The following is a 12,720-nucleotide window of genomic DNA, read 5'->3' as shown; positions in this document are numbered from 1 at the left end:
TGAAAGTGACAACATATAAGACTTTCTATATGAAGAACATGGTGCTACTTTGAAGCACAAGTGTGGAAAAGGATACTAATAGTGCCCCCTTTTTTATTTTATTTTCTTTTTTCTTCTTTTTTTGGGCCTTTGTTTTTTTCTTTGGCCTTTTTTTCTTTTTGGCCTTTCTTTTTTTAAGGGGCAATGCTCTAATAATGATGATCATCACACTTCTATTTATTTACAACTTATGAATTACAACTCAAAACTAGAACAAGATATGACTCTTTATGAATGCCTCCGGCGGTGTACCGAGATGGGCAATGAATCAAGAGTGGCATGAATGAAATTATGAAGGTGGCTTTGCCACAAATACGATGTCACCTACATGATCATGCAAGGCAATATGACAATGATGATGTGTGTCATGATGAACGGAACGGTGGAAAGTTGCATGGCAATATATCTCGGAATGGCTATGGAAATGCCATAATAGGTAGGTATGGTGGCTGTTTTGAGGAAGATATAAGGAGGTTTATGTGTGATAGAGTGTATCGTATCACGGGGTTTGGATGCACCGGCGAAGTTTGCACCAACTCTCAAGGTGAGAAAGGGCAATGCATGGTACCGAAGAGGCTAGCAATGATGGAAGGGTAAGAGTGCGTATAATCCATGGACTCACATTAGTCATAAAGAACTCATATACTTTTTGCAAAAATCTACAAGTCATCAAAAACCAAGCATTACGTGCATGCTCCTAGGGGGATAGATTGGTAGGAAAAGACCATCGCTCTTCCCCGACCGCCACTCATAAGGATGACAATCTAAGAACACCTCATGTTTCAAATTTGGTACAGAACTTTTACCATACGTGCATGCTACGGGACTTGCTAACTTCAACACAAGTATTTCTTTAAATTCATAATCACCCAACTAGCATGACTCTAATATCACCACCTCCATATCTCAAAACAATTATCAAGTATCAAATTGATCATAGCATCCAATTCACATCCTATGATAGCTTTTATTATACCCAACTTGGATGCCCATCATTCTAGGACTAATTTTATAACCATAGAAAATACCATTCTGTTCCAAGAGACTCTCAAAATAATATAAGTGAAGCATGAGAGATTAACAATTTCTACAAAATTAAGCCAGCGCCGTGCTCTACAAAGTATAAGTGAAGCACTAGAGCAAAAACTATCTAGGTCAAAAGATATAAGTGAAGCACATAGAGCATTCTAATAAATTCTAATCAAGTGGGTTTCTCCCAAAAGGTGTGTACAACAAGCATGATTGTCATAAACTAAAAAGCAAAGACTAATATCATACGAGACGCTCCAAGCAAAACACATATCATGTGGCAAATAAAAATATAGCTCCAAGTAAAGTTACCGATAGACGAAGACGAAAGAGGGGATGCCTTCTGGGCCATCCCCAAGCTTAGGATTTTGGTTATCCTTGAATATCTTGGGGTGCCATGGGCATCCCCAAGCTTAGGCTCTTGCCACTTCTTATTCCATAGTCCATCAAATCTTTACCCAAAACTTGAAAACTTCACAACACAAAACTAAACAGGAAATCTCATAAGCTCCGTTAGTGCAAGAAAGAAAAACCATCACATAAGGTACTGTAATGAACTCATTCTTTATTTATATTGGTGTTAAACCTACCGTATTCCAACTTCTCTATGGTTCATACCCACCGATACTAGCCATAGATGCATCAAAATAAGCAAACAACACACGAAAACAGAATCTGTGAAAAAAAAGAACAGTCTGTAGCAATCTGTAACTCTCGAATACTTATGGAACTCTAAAAATCCTACCAAAATAGGAAGTCCTGGGAAATTTTTCTATTGATCTACAGAAAAAAGAATCAACACAAAAAGTATGTTTCTGTGAATTACTAAAATTAGTTTCGTGCGCAAATTTTCTGTTTTTTAGCAGAATCAAATTAACTATCACCATAGGTTATCCTATAGGTTCTACTTGGCACAAACACTAATTAAAACATGAAAACGCATCTAAACAGAAGCTAGATGAAATATTTATTACTAAACAGAACAAGAACAAAAAACAAAAATAAAATTGGGTTGCCTCCCAACTAGCGCTATCGTTTAGCCCCAAGCTAGGCATAAAAGCGAGGATAGATCTAAGTAGTGCCATCTTTGGCACCTAATTCCTCGATAGAGCACTCATAATCTTTAGGGGTTTCTTCCTTTTTAGAAATGATTAAGCCGCTAGGCAAGAATTCAAGAAATTCAATGTAGCAAAAGGTTCCTTAATGATAGAGAGACAATTGGGATGAACACTTATTGATTTGATATCCGCATTTCCCTTATTAGAAGATTCACCCTTATTTTTAGGAACATAAATAAATTTGGCAATTTTGGTGGGAGCATTTGGAGTGTTTTTCACGGATGAAAAGGCCTAGCCTAAGTTGGTAATAATATCCTCAAGTTTATTGATTCTCGTATAATCTAGATCTATTCTTTCATTAACTATAGGTTCTTTCTCTTTAAAAAAATTCAAAGTAACTCCAACCCTACATCCATATTGGGTAATTTGGTTATAAATCTTTTTATCTAGATTTTCAATTAACCCAATAGTGGCAACTTTATTTTCAATAATTTCAAGCCGCTGCATCACATGTTCTAGAGTCAAAATAGTCCCATTTACCAAGAGAGGAGGAGGACCAAACAAATCTAACATAGCATTATAATCATCAAAGGTATGGCTATCCAAAAAATTTCCTCCGGTAATGGTGTCAAGAATGCATCTATTCCATGGAGTAATGCCTACATAAAAATTGCGAAGAAGAACGGAAGTAGAAAGCTTCCTAGTAGATCTATTTTGGGCATTGCAAATTCTATGCCAAGAAGAACGGAAGAATGGTGTCAAGAATTTCATGTTCGGGAATAATAACGAGGATAGGAGGACTAGCCATGACGACGAGCAAGCAAAAGTCAAGCGATAAAGAGGAGATTGGGAAAGAGAGGGTGAATAAAACGGCAAGGGTGAAGTGGGGGAGAGGAAAACCAGAGGCAAATGGCAAATAATGTAATGCGAGGGAGATGAGTTTGTAATGGGTACTTGGTATGTCTTGACTTGAGCGAAGACCTCCCCGGCAACGGCGCCAGAAATCCTACTTGCTACGTCTTGAGCGTGCATTGGTTTTCCTTGAAGAGGAAAGGGTGATGCAGCACAATAGTGTAAGTATTTCCCTCAGTTTTTGAGAACCAAGGTATCAATCCAATAGGAGGCTCCTCAAAAGTCCCACGCACCTACACAAACAAACAAGAACCTCGCAACCAACACAATAAAGGGGTTGTAAATCCCTTCACGACCACTTGCGAAAGTGAGATCTGATAGAGATAATATGATAAGATAAATATTTTTGGTATTTTTATGATATAGATTGGAAAAGTAAAGATGCAAATAAAAGTAGATGGAAAACTTATATGATAAAATATAGACCCGGGGGCCATAGGTTTCACTAGTGGCTTCTCTCAAGATAGCATAAGTATTACGGTGGGTGAACAAATTACTGTCGAGCAATAGATAGAAATGCGCATAGTTATGAGATTATCTAGGCATGATCATGTATATAGGCATCATGTCCATGACAAGTAGACCGACTCCTGCCTGCATCTACTACTATTACTCCACACATCGACCGACTCCTGCCTGCATCTAGAGTATTAAGTTCATAAAGAACAGAGTAACGCATTAAGAAAGATGACATGATGTGGAGGGATAAACTTATGCAATATGATATAAACCCCATCTTTTTATCCTCGATGGCAAAAATACAATACGTGCCTTGCTGCCCTTGCTGTCACTTGGAAAGGACACCGCAAGATTGAACCCAAAGCTAAGCACTTCTCCCATTTCAACAAAGATCGGTCTAGTAGGCCAAACTAAACTTATAATTCGAAGAGACTTGCAAAGATAACTTAATCACACATAAAAGAATTCAGAGGAGATTCAAATATTTCTCATAGATAAACTTGATCATAAACCCACAATTCATCATATCTCGACAAACACACTGCAAAAAGAGTTACATCGAATAGATCTCCAAAAGATCGAGGAGAACTTTGTATTGAGATTCAAAGAGAGAGAAGAAGCCATCTAGCTAATAACTATGGACCCGAAGGTTTGTGGTAAACTACTCACAACTCATCGGAAGGGCCTTGGAGATGATGTAGAGGCCCTCCATGGTCGATTCCCCCTCCGGCGGAGCGCCGACGAAGGCTCCAAAATTGTGTCTTGCGGATACAGAAGGTTGCGGCAGTGGAAATAGTTTTTCATGGTGCTCCTCGATGGTTTCAGGGTACGTGGATATATATAGGAGGAAGAAGTAGGTCGGTGGATGCTCGAGGGGCCCATGAGGGTGGGGGCGTGCCCAGCCCTAGGGGGCGCGTCGGGCACCCTCGTGGCCGCCTCCTCTGTTGCTTGACATCCACTCCAAGTCCCCTAGAGCACGTTTGTTCCAAAAAGATTGCTCCCGAAGGTTTCATTCCGTTTGGACTCCGTTTGATATTCCTTTCCTTCGAAACACTGAAATAGGCAAAAAAAACAGCAATTCGGGCTGGGCCTCCGGTTAGTAGGTTAGTCCCAAAAATGATATAAAAGTGTAAAGTAAAGCCCATAAACATCCAAAATGGGTAATATAATAGCACGGAACAATAAAAAATTATAGATACGTTGGAGACGTATCACCCTCCCGAGGCAGCGGGGTCCTAATGGAAATTAAGGGATATTAAGGCCTACTTTTGATAGAGTATCGGACCAAAGCATTAACACTTAGTGAATACATGAACTCCTCAAACTACAGTCATCACCGGTAAGTATCCCGGTTATTGTCACTTCGGGGTTAATGGATCATAACACATAATAGGTGACTATAGACTTGCAAGATAGGATCAACAACTCACATATATTCATGAAAACATAATAGGTTCAGATATGAAATCGTGGCACTCGGGCCCTAGTGTCAAGTATTAAGCATAGCAAAGTCATAGCAACATCAATCTCAGAACATAACGGATACTAGGGATCAAACCCTAACAAAACTAACTCGATTACATGGTAAATCTCATCCAACCCATCACCGTCCAGCAAGCCTACGATGGAATTACTCACGCACGGCGGTAAGCATCATGAAATTGGTGATGGAGGATGGTTGATGATGATGACGACGATGAATCCCCCTCTCCGGAGCCTCAAACGGACTCCAGATCAGCCCTCCCGAGAGAGTTTAGGGCTTGGCGGCGGCTCCGTATCGTAAAACGCGATGAATCTTTCTCTCTGATTTTTTCCTCTACAAACGTGAATATATGGAGTTGGAGTTAAGGTCGGTGGAGTTTCAGGGGGGCACGAGGCAGGGGGCGCGCCCCCACCCTCGTGGATAGGGTGTGGGCCCCCTGATGTTGAATCTTTCACCAATATTTTTTATTAATTCCAAAAAGTTGCTCTGTGGGTTTTCAGGTCATTCCTAGAACTTTTATTTCTGCACAAAAATAACACCATGGCAGTTCTGCTGAAAACATCATCAGTCCGGGTTAGTTCCATTCAAATCATGCAAGTTAGAGTCCAAAAAAAGGACAAAAGTGTTTGGAAAAGTAGATACGACAGAGACGGATCAACTCCCCCAAGCTTAAACCTTCGATTGTCCTCAAGCAATTCAGTTGACAAACTGAAAATGATAAAGAAAAACTTTTACAAACTCTGTTTGCTCTTGTTGTTGGAAATATGTAAAGCCAACATTCAAGTTTTCAGCAAAGATTGTGAACTAACCATATTCACAATAACACTTAGGTCTCATGTTTACTCATATCAATGGCATAATCAACTAGCGAGCAATAATAATAAATCTCGGATGACAACACTTTCTCAAAACAATTATAATATGTTATAACAAGATGGTATCTTCTAGCCCTTTCTGAGACTGCAAAACATAAATGCAGAGAACCTTTGAAGATCAAAGAACTGACTAAACATTGTAATTCATGGTAAAGGAGATCCAGTCATAGTCATACTCGATATAAATTAATAGTAATGCATGCATATGACAGCGGTGCTCCCCAGCGGGTGCTTTTTAATAAGAGGATGATGACTCAACATTAAAGTAAATGTATAGGCCCTTCGCAGAGGGAAGCAGGGATTTGTAGAGGTGCCAGAGCTTGATTTTGAAATAGAGATAAATAACATTTTGAACGGTATACTTTCAATGTCAACATAACAACTAAGAGATCTCAATATCTTCCATGCTACACACATTATAGGCGGTTCCCAAACAGAATGGTAAAGTTTATACTGCCCCTCCACCAACAATCATCAATCCATGGCTTGCCCAAAACAACAGGTGCCTCCAACTAACATCAATCCTGGGGGAGTTTTGTTTGCAATTATTTTGATTTGATTTGAGCATGGGACTAGGCATCCCGGTGACCAGCCATTTTTCGTGAGTGAGGAGAGGATTCCACTCCTCTTGAGAATAACCCACCTAGCATGGAAGATACAGACAACCCTAGTTGATACATGAGCTATCCGAGCATACAAAACAGAATTTCATTTGAAGGTTTGGAGTTTGGCACATACAAATTTACTTGGAACGGCAGGTAAATACCGCATATAGGAAGGTATGGTGGACTCATATGGAATAACTTTGGGGTTTATGGAGTTTGGATGCACAAGCAGTATTCCCGCTTAGTACAAGTGAAGGCTAGAAAGATACTGGGAAGCGACCAACTAGAGAGCGTCAATAGTCATGAACATGCATTAAAATTAATCAACACCGAATGCAAGCATGAGTTGGATATAATCCACCATGAACATAAATATCGTCAAGGCTATGTTGATTTTATTTCAACTACATGCGTGAACATGTGCCAAGTCAAGTCACTCGAATCATTCAAAGGAGGATACCACCCTATCATACCACATCACAACCATTTTAATAGCATGTTGGCACGCAAGGTAAACCATTATAAACTCCTAGCTAATTAAGCATGACATAAGCAACTATAATCTTTAATTGTCATTGCAAACATGTTAATACATAATAGGTTGAATGAGGAACGATGAACTAATCATATTTACAAAAACAAGAGAGGTCGACTTCATACCAGCTTCTCTCATCTCGATCATTTCATCATATATCGTCATTATTGCCTTTCACTCGCACGATCGAACGGTGTGGATAATAATAATAGTGCACGTGCATTGGACTAAGCTGGAATCTGCAAGCATTCAATTCAGGGGAGAAGACAAGGTAATATGGGCTCTTGGTTAAATCAACAATAATGCATATGAGAGCCACTCAACATTTTCATCATAGTCTTCTCCTCTCGACCCAAAGAAAAGAAAAGAAATAAAACTATTTACACGGGAAAGCTCCCAACAAGCAAAAGAAGAACGAGAAATCTTTTTGGGTTTTCTTTTAATTACTACTACTACAGGCATGGAAAGTAAACTAGCTAAAAAGCTACAACTAATTTTTTTGGTTTTCTTAAGGTTGTTCAAACACACAAGAAGAAAACTAGAAAAATAAATTAAACTAGCATGGATAGTACAATGAAAAAGTATGAGCACCAACAACTAGAATGAGTGTGTGAACATGAATGTAATATCGGTGAGAAATACGTACTCCCCCAAGCTTAGGCTTTTGGCCTAAGTTGGTCTATGCCCCTGGATCGCGGATACTCTCTCCGGTGTACTGAGGAGTATCGTCAGAGTACCACTAGCTGGCGATCTCCTCCGGATCCCACTGATAAAAGGACGGTCGATAAGGGTCAAGTGGTGGTTCTGGCTCAGGCTCTGGGGCTGATGTCTGGCCCCGGTATGCATACACGACCTCCGGCAAGACGAGGTAAGTGCCTGCAGTTAAGTCAAACAAAGAGGGTGCAGGCAAGATAATAGTCTCACTGTGAGTTTTATGATATCTTAAATTATACTTAAGCATCTTCTCATCATTTTTAACAATAAACTCATGTGCTATCATGCTCTTATAATCTAGGAAAGTAGGAGGCAACAACTTTTCTTCTTTCTCATAATGCCTAATAGGTATCCTAAAGTGTTTAGCAAGGCGTGAAGCATAGATGCCTCCAAAGATGGGGCCCGTTGTATGGTTCAGGCTTAATCGTTTAGCAACAATAGCACCCATACTAACAGTGTTATCATGAAATAAAGCATGGCACAAAATAATAATATCGGGAACACTAAGGTTTCCACAGTTTCCGCGACCAATTAAGCATCGACTAGCAAATATTGCAAAGTAACGTAAAACAGAAAAAATGTATGCTAGTAATTCTTGCATCAGAAACCTTCCTCGTTTCCCCTATAGTAATCGTGTCAATAAATCCATCCACATCTTTACGATGTGCTTCCTCTAAGCCGCCCTCGAAGGGTATCTTGCAAACCGCACAAAATTCATGTAGTGACATCTCCCTAGCCTCATCATATAAATGAAACTCTACTGAAGGAGGTGATTTCTTAGGATGAAAGTAAATTTTTTGCGCAAAAGTATTAGTGAGTAAGAGATACTGTTCGAGCTGGTCGTGGAGGAAATCGGTGAGGCCCGCATCATCAGCCAAAGAATAAAAATCATCATGAATCCCGGCCGCTCTCAAGAAATCATCACAAGGCCATTCACACGGCCAAACTTCCGCGACGTGAGGGAGATTATACTTGGCCTTTTTATTCTCCTTACTTTGTTTCTCCTTCGAGCTTTAGCTAGAAGAGCCCCTCAAAAATCTCTTCATCATTTTCTGAAAATTTCTGAAATTTTTAGTAACTCAAAATAAAAGTGAACCAAACTCAACAAAATTGATAGCAACTACTCCCACAAGTGCCTAGAGACTATATCATGCATTAGAACTACTTGGGACTATATAAATTTGACATGCAAGCTCAAGAACAGGGTCACCTAGGCAGCAAAAATTTGCAATGAATAAGGCACTAGAACAAAAACTAATTGGACCATTGGAGGAGCCACATACCAAAGAACAATCCCCCAAAGTAGTTTTATGAATGGAGCTTTGAGCAAGGAGATCGAAAATGGCAGCAAAATGATCTAGAACTCATGCTTGAGCTGGATAGTGATTTTTTTTGAGAGGAAGAAGAAGAGCATGGGTGCAGGAATAAGTGAAGGGGGGCCACCATGGGCCCACGAGGCAGGGGGTGCGCCCCATGGGGGTGGGCGCGCCCTGGACCCTCGTGGCCAGCTGCTTGCTCCCCCTGCTGTGATTTCAGTGCCTGATATTCTCAAATATTCCAGAAAAAATCATACTAAATTTTCAGGGCATTTGGAGAACTTTATTTTCGGGGTATTTTTTATTGCATGGATGATTTAGAAAACAGACATAAAATACTATTTTTGCTTTATTTAATCTAAATAACAAAAAGTAAAAGGAGGGTACAAAAGGTTGTGCCTTCTAACTTCATCCATCTCATGCTCATCAAAAGGAATCCGCTAACAAGGTTGATCAAGTCTTGTTAACAAACTCATTCTGAATAACATGGAACCGGAGGAATTTCGAATAACACTAGGTTACCTCAACGGGGATATGCACATCCCCAATAATAAGAATATCATATTTCTTCTTAACAGTAGGAAGAGGAAATTCAAAACCTCTAATAATAATAGTTGGAGTTTTTTCCAATAGAATAGATACTGTGAACTTGAGGTTGTTTCCTCGGAAAGAGTATCGTATGCTCATTACCATTAACATGAAAAGTGACATTGCCTTTGTTGCAATCAATAACAGCCCCTGCAGTATTCAAAAAGGGTCTACCAAGGATAATCGACATACTATCGTCCTCAGGAATATCAAGAATAACAAAGTCCGTTAAGATAGTAACGTTTGCAACCACAACAGGCACATCCTCACAAATACCGAGAGGTATAGCAGTTGATTTATCGGCCATTGCAAAGATATTTCAGTATGTGTCAACTTATTCAATTCAAGTCTACGATATAAAGAGAGAGGCATAACACTAACACCGGCTCTAAGATCACATAAAGCAGTTTTAACATAGTTTCTTTTAATGGAGCATGGTATAGTTGGTACTCCTGGGTCTCCAAGTTTCTTAGGTATTCCACCCTTAAAAGTATAATTAGCAAGCATGGTGGAAATTTCAGCTTCCGGTATCTTTCTTCTATTTGTAATAATATCTTTCATGTACTTAGCATAAGGATTCACTTTAAGCATATCAATCAAACGCACACGCAAAAAGATAGGTCTAATCATTTCAGCAAAGCGCTCAAAATCCTCATCATCCTTTTTCTTGGATGGCTTAGGAGGAAAAGGCATGGGTTTCTGAACTCATGGTTCTCTTTCTTTACGGTGCTTCCTAGAAACAAAGTCTCTCTTATCATAATGTTGATTCTTTGATTGTGGGTTATCAAGATCAACAACAGGTTCAATCTCTACATCATTATTATTGTTAGATTGAGCATCAACATGAACATTATCATTAACATTATGACTAGGTTCATGTTCATCACTAGATTGTGTTTCAGCATTAGAAATAGAAATATCATTGGGATTCTCAGGTGTGTCTACAACAGGTTCACTAGAAGCATGCAAAGTTCTATCATTTTTCTTCTTCTTCTTCTTCTTCTTCTTAGAAGGACTAGGTGCATCTACATTATTTCTCTGAGAATCTTGCTCAATTCTCTTAGGATGGCCTTCAGGATACAAAGGTTCCTGAGTCATTTTACCCATTCAAGTTGCTACTCTAACAGCAAAGTCATGTTTATTATTTAATTCATCGAGCAAATCATTTTGAGCTTTAAGCACTTGTTCTACTTGAGTGGTAACCATAGAAGCATGTTTACTAATGAGTTTAAGTTCACCCTTAACTCTAGACATATAATCACTCAAGTGTCCAATCATATAAGCATTACTTTTCAATTGTCTACCAACATAAGCATTGAAGCTTTCTTGTCTAGCCATAAAGTCATCAAATTCATCCAAGCATTGGCTAGCAAACTTAGTAGACGGGATTTCAACTTTATCATATCTATAGAGAGAATTTACCTTTACTACATGTGTCGGGTTATGAAGACCATGTATTTCTTCAATAGGTGGTATATTAAGGCCATGTATTTCTTCAATAGGAGGTAAATTCTTAACATCTTCAGCTTTAATACCTTTTTATTTCATAGATTTCTTTTCCTCTTGCATATCTTCAGGACTAAGAAATAGAACACCCCTTTTCTTCGGAGTTGGTTTAGGAGTTGGCTCAGGAGTTGGCTCAGGAAGTGTCCAATTGTTTTCATTAGTCAACATATTATTCAATAGCAATTCAGCTTGATCGACTGTTCTTTCCCTGAAAACACAACCAGCACAACTATCCAGGTGGTCTCTGGAAGCATCGGTTAGTCCATTATAAAAGATATCAAGTATTTCATTTTTCTTGAGAGGATGATCAGGCAAAGCATTTCGTAATCGGAGAAGCATTGGTTAGTCCATTATGTGCTAGAAACTAGGACATATGGAGTACCCGGGATTTACCGAAAGGGGAATGAATCAACATTCCGACCAAATATAGGCCCCTTTTTTATCTTCATTATATCTTTTATTTACAATTGTTGAATAGGCAACATGTCTACCAACGCCCAAGTCGGGAGTTCTGCTCGCCTCGCAGAAGACCCCATCAAGGCAGCAAATCACTATTTCGATTACCTGGACGAACACCAGATGGGGTTACATGGTAGCGGCAGTGGCACCAACCCCGACACCAGTACCAGCACTGGTGCTACGTCTTGAGCTTGCGTTGGTTTTCCTTGAAGAGGAAAGGGTGATGCAGCAAGTGTAGCGTAAGTATTTCCCTTAGTTTTTGAGAACCAAGGTATCAATCCAGTAGGAGGCTCCTCAAAAGTCCCACTCACGTACACAAACAAACAAAGAACTCGCAACCAACGCAATAAAGGGGTTGTCAATCCCTTCACGGCCACTTGCAAAAGTGAGATCCGGTAGAGATATTATGATAAGATAAATATATTTTTGGTATTTTATAATATAGATTGGAAAAATAAAGATGCAAATAAAAGTAGATTGAAAGCTTATATGATAAAAGATAGACCCGGGGGCCATAGGTTTCACTAGTGGCTTCTCTCAAGATAGCATAAGTATTACGGTGGGTGAACAAATTATTGTCGAGCAATTGATAGAAAAGCGAATAATTATGAGATTATCTAGGCATGATCATGTATATAGGCATTACGTTCGTGACAAGTAGACCAACTCCTGCCTGCATCTACTACTATTACTCCACACATCGACCGCTATCCAGCATGCATCTAGAGTATTAAGTTCATAAGAACAGAGTAACGCATTAAGAAAGATGACGTGATGTAGAGGGATAAACTCAAGCAATATGATATAAACCCCATCTTTTTATCCTCGATGGCAACAATACAATACGTGCCTTGCAACCCCTGCTGTCACTGGATAAGGACACCGCAAGATTGAACCCAAAGCTAAGCACTTCTCCCATGGCAAGAAAGATCAATCTAGTAGGCCAAACCAAACTGATAATTCAAAGAGACTTGCAAAGATAACTCAATCATACATAAAAGAATTCAGAAGAGATTCAAATATTTCTCATAGATAAACTTGATCATAAACCCACAATTCATGGGATCTCGATAAACACACCGCAAAAAGAGTTACATCGAATAGATCTCCACAAGAGAGGGGGAGAACATGGTATTGAGATC

This window comes from Triticum dicoccoides, chromosome 6B, assembly GCF_002162155.2.
Source record: "Triticum dicoccoides isolate Atlit2015 ecotype Zavitan chromosome 6B, WEW_v2.0, whole genome shotgun sequence".
In the NCBI taxonomy this organism is placed as follows: Eukaryota; Viridiplantae; Streptophyta; class Magnoliopsida; order Poales; family Poaceae; genus Triticum; species Triticum dicoccoides.
Note: the sequence above shows the minus strand (reverse complement) of the source record.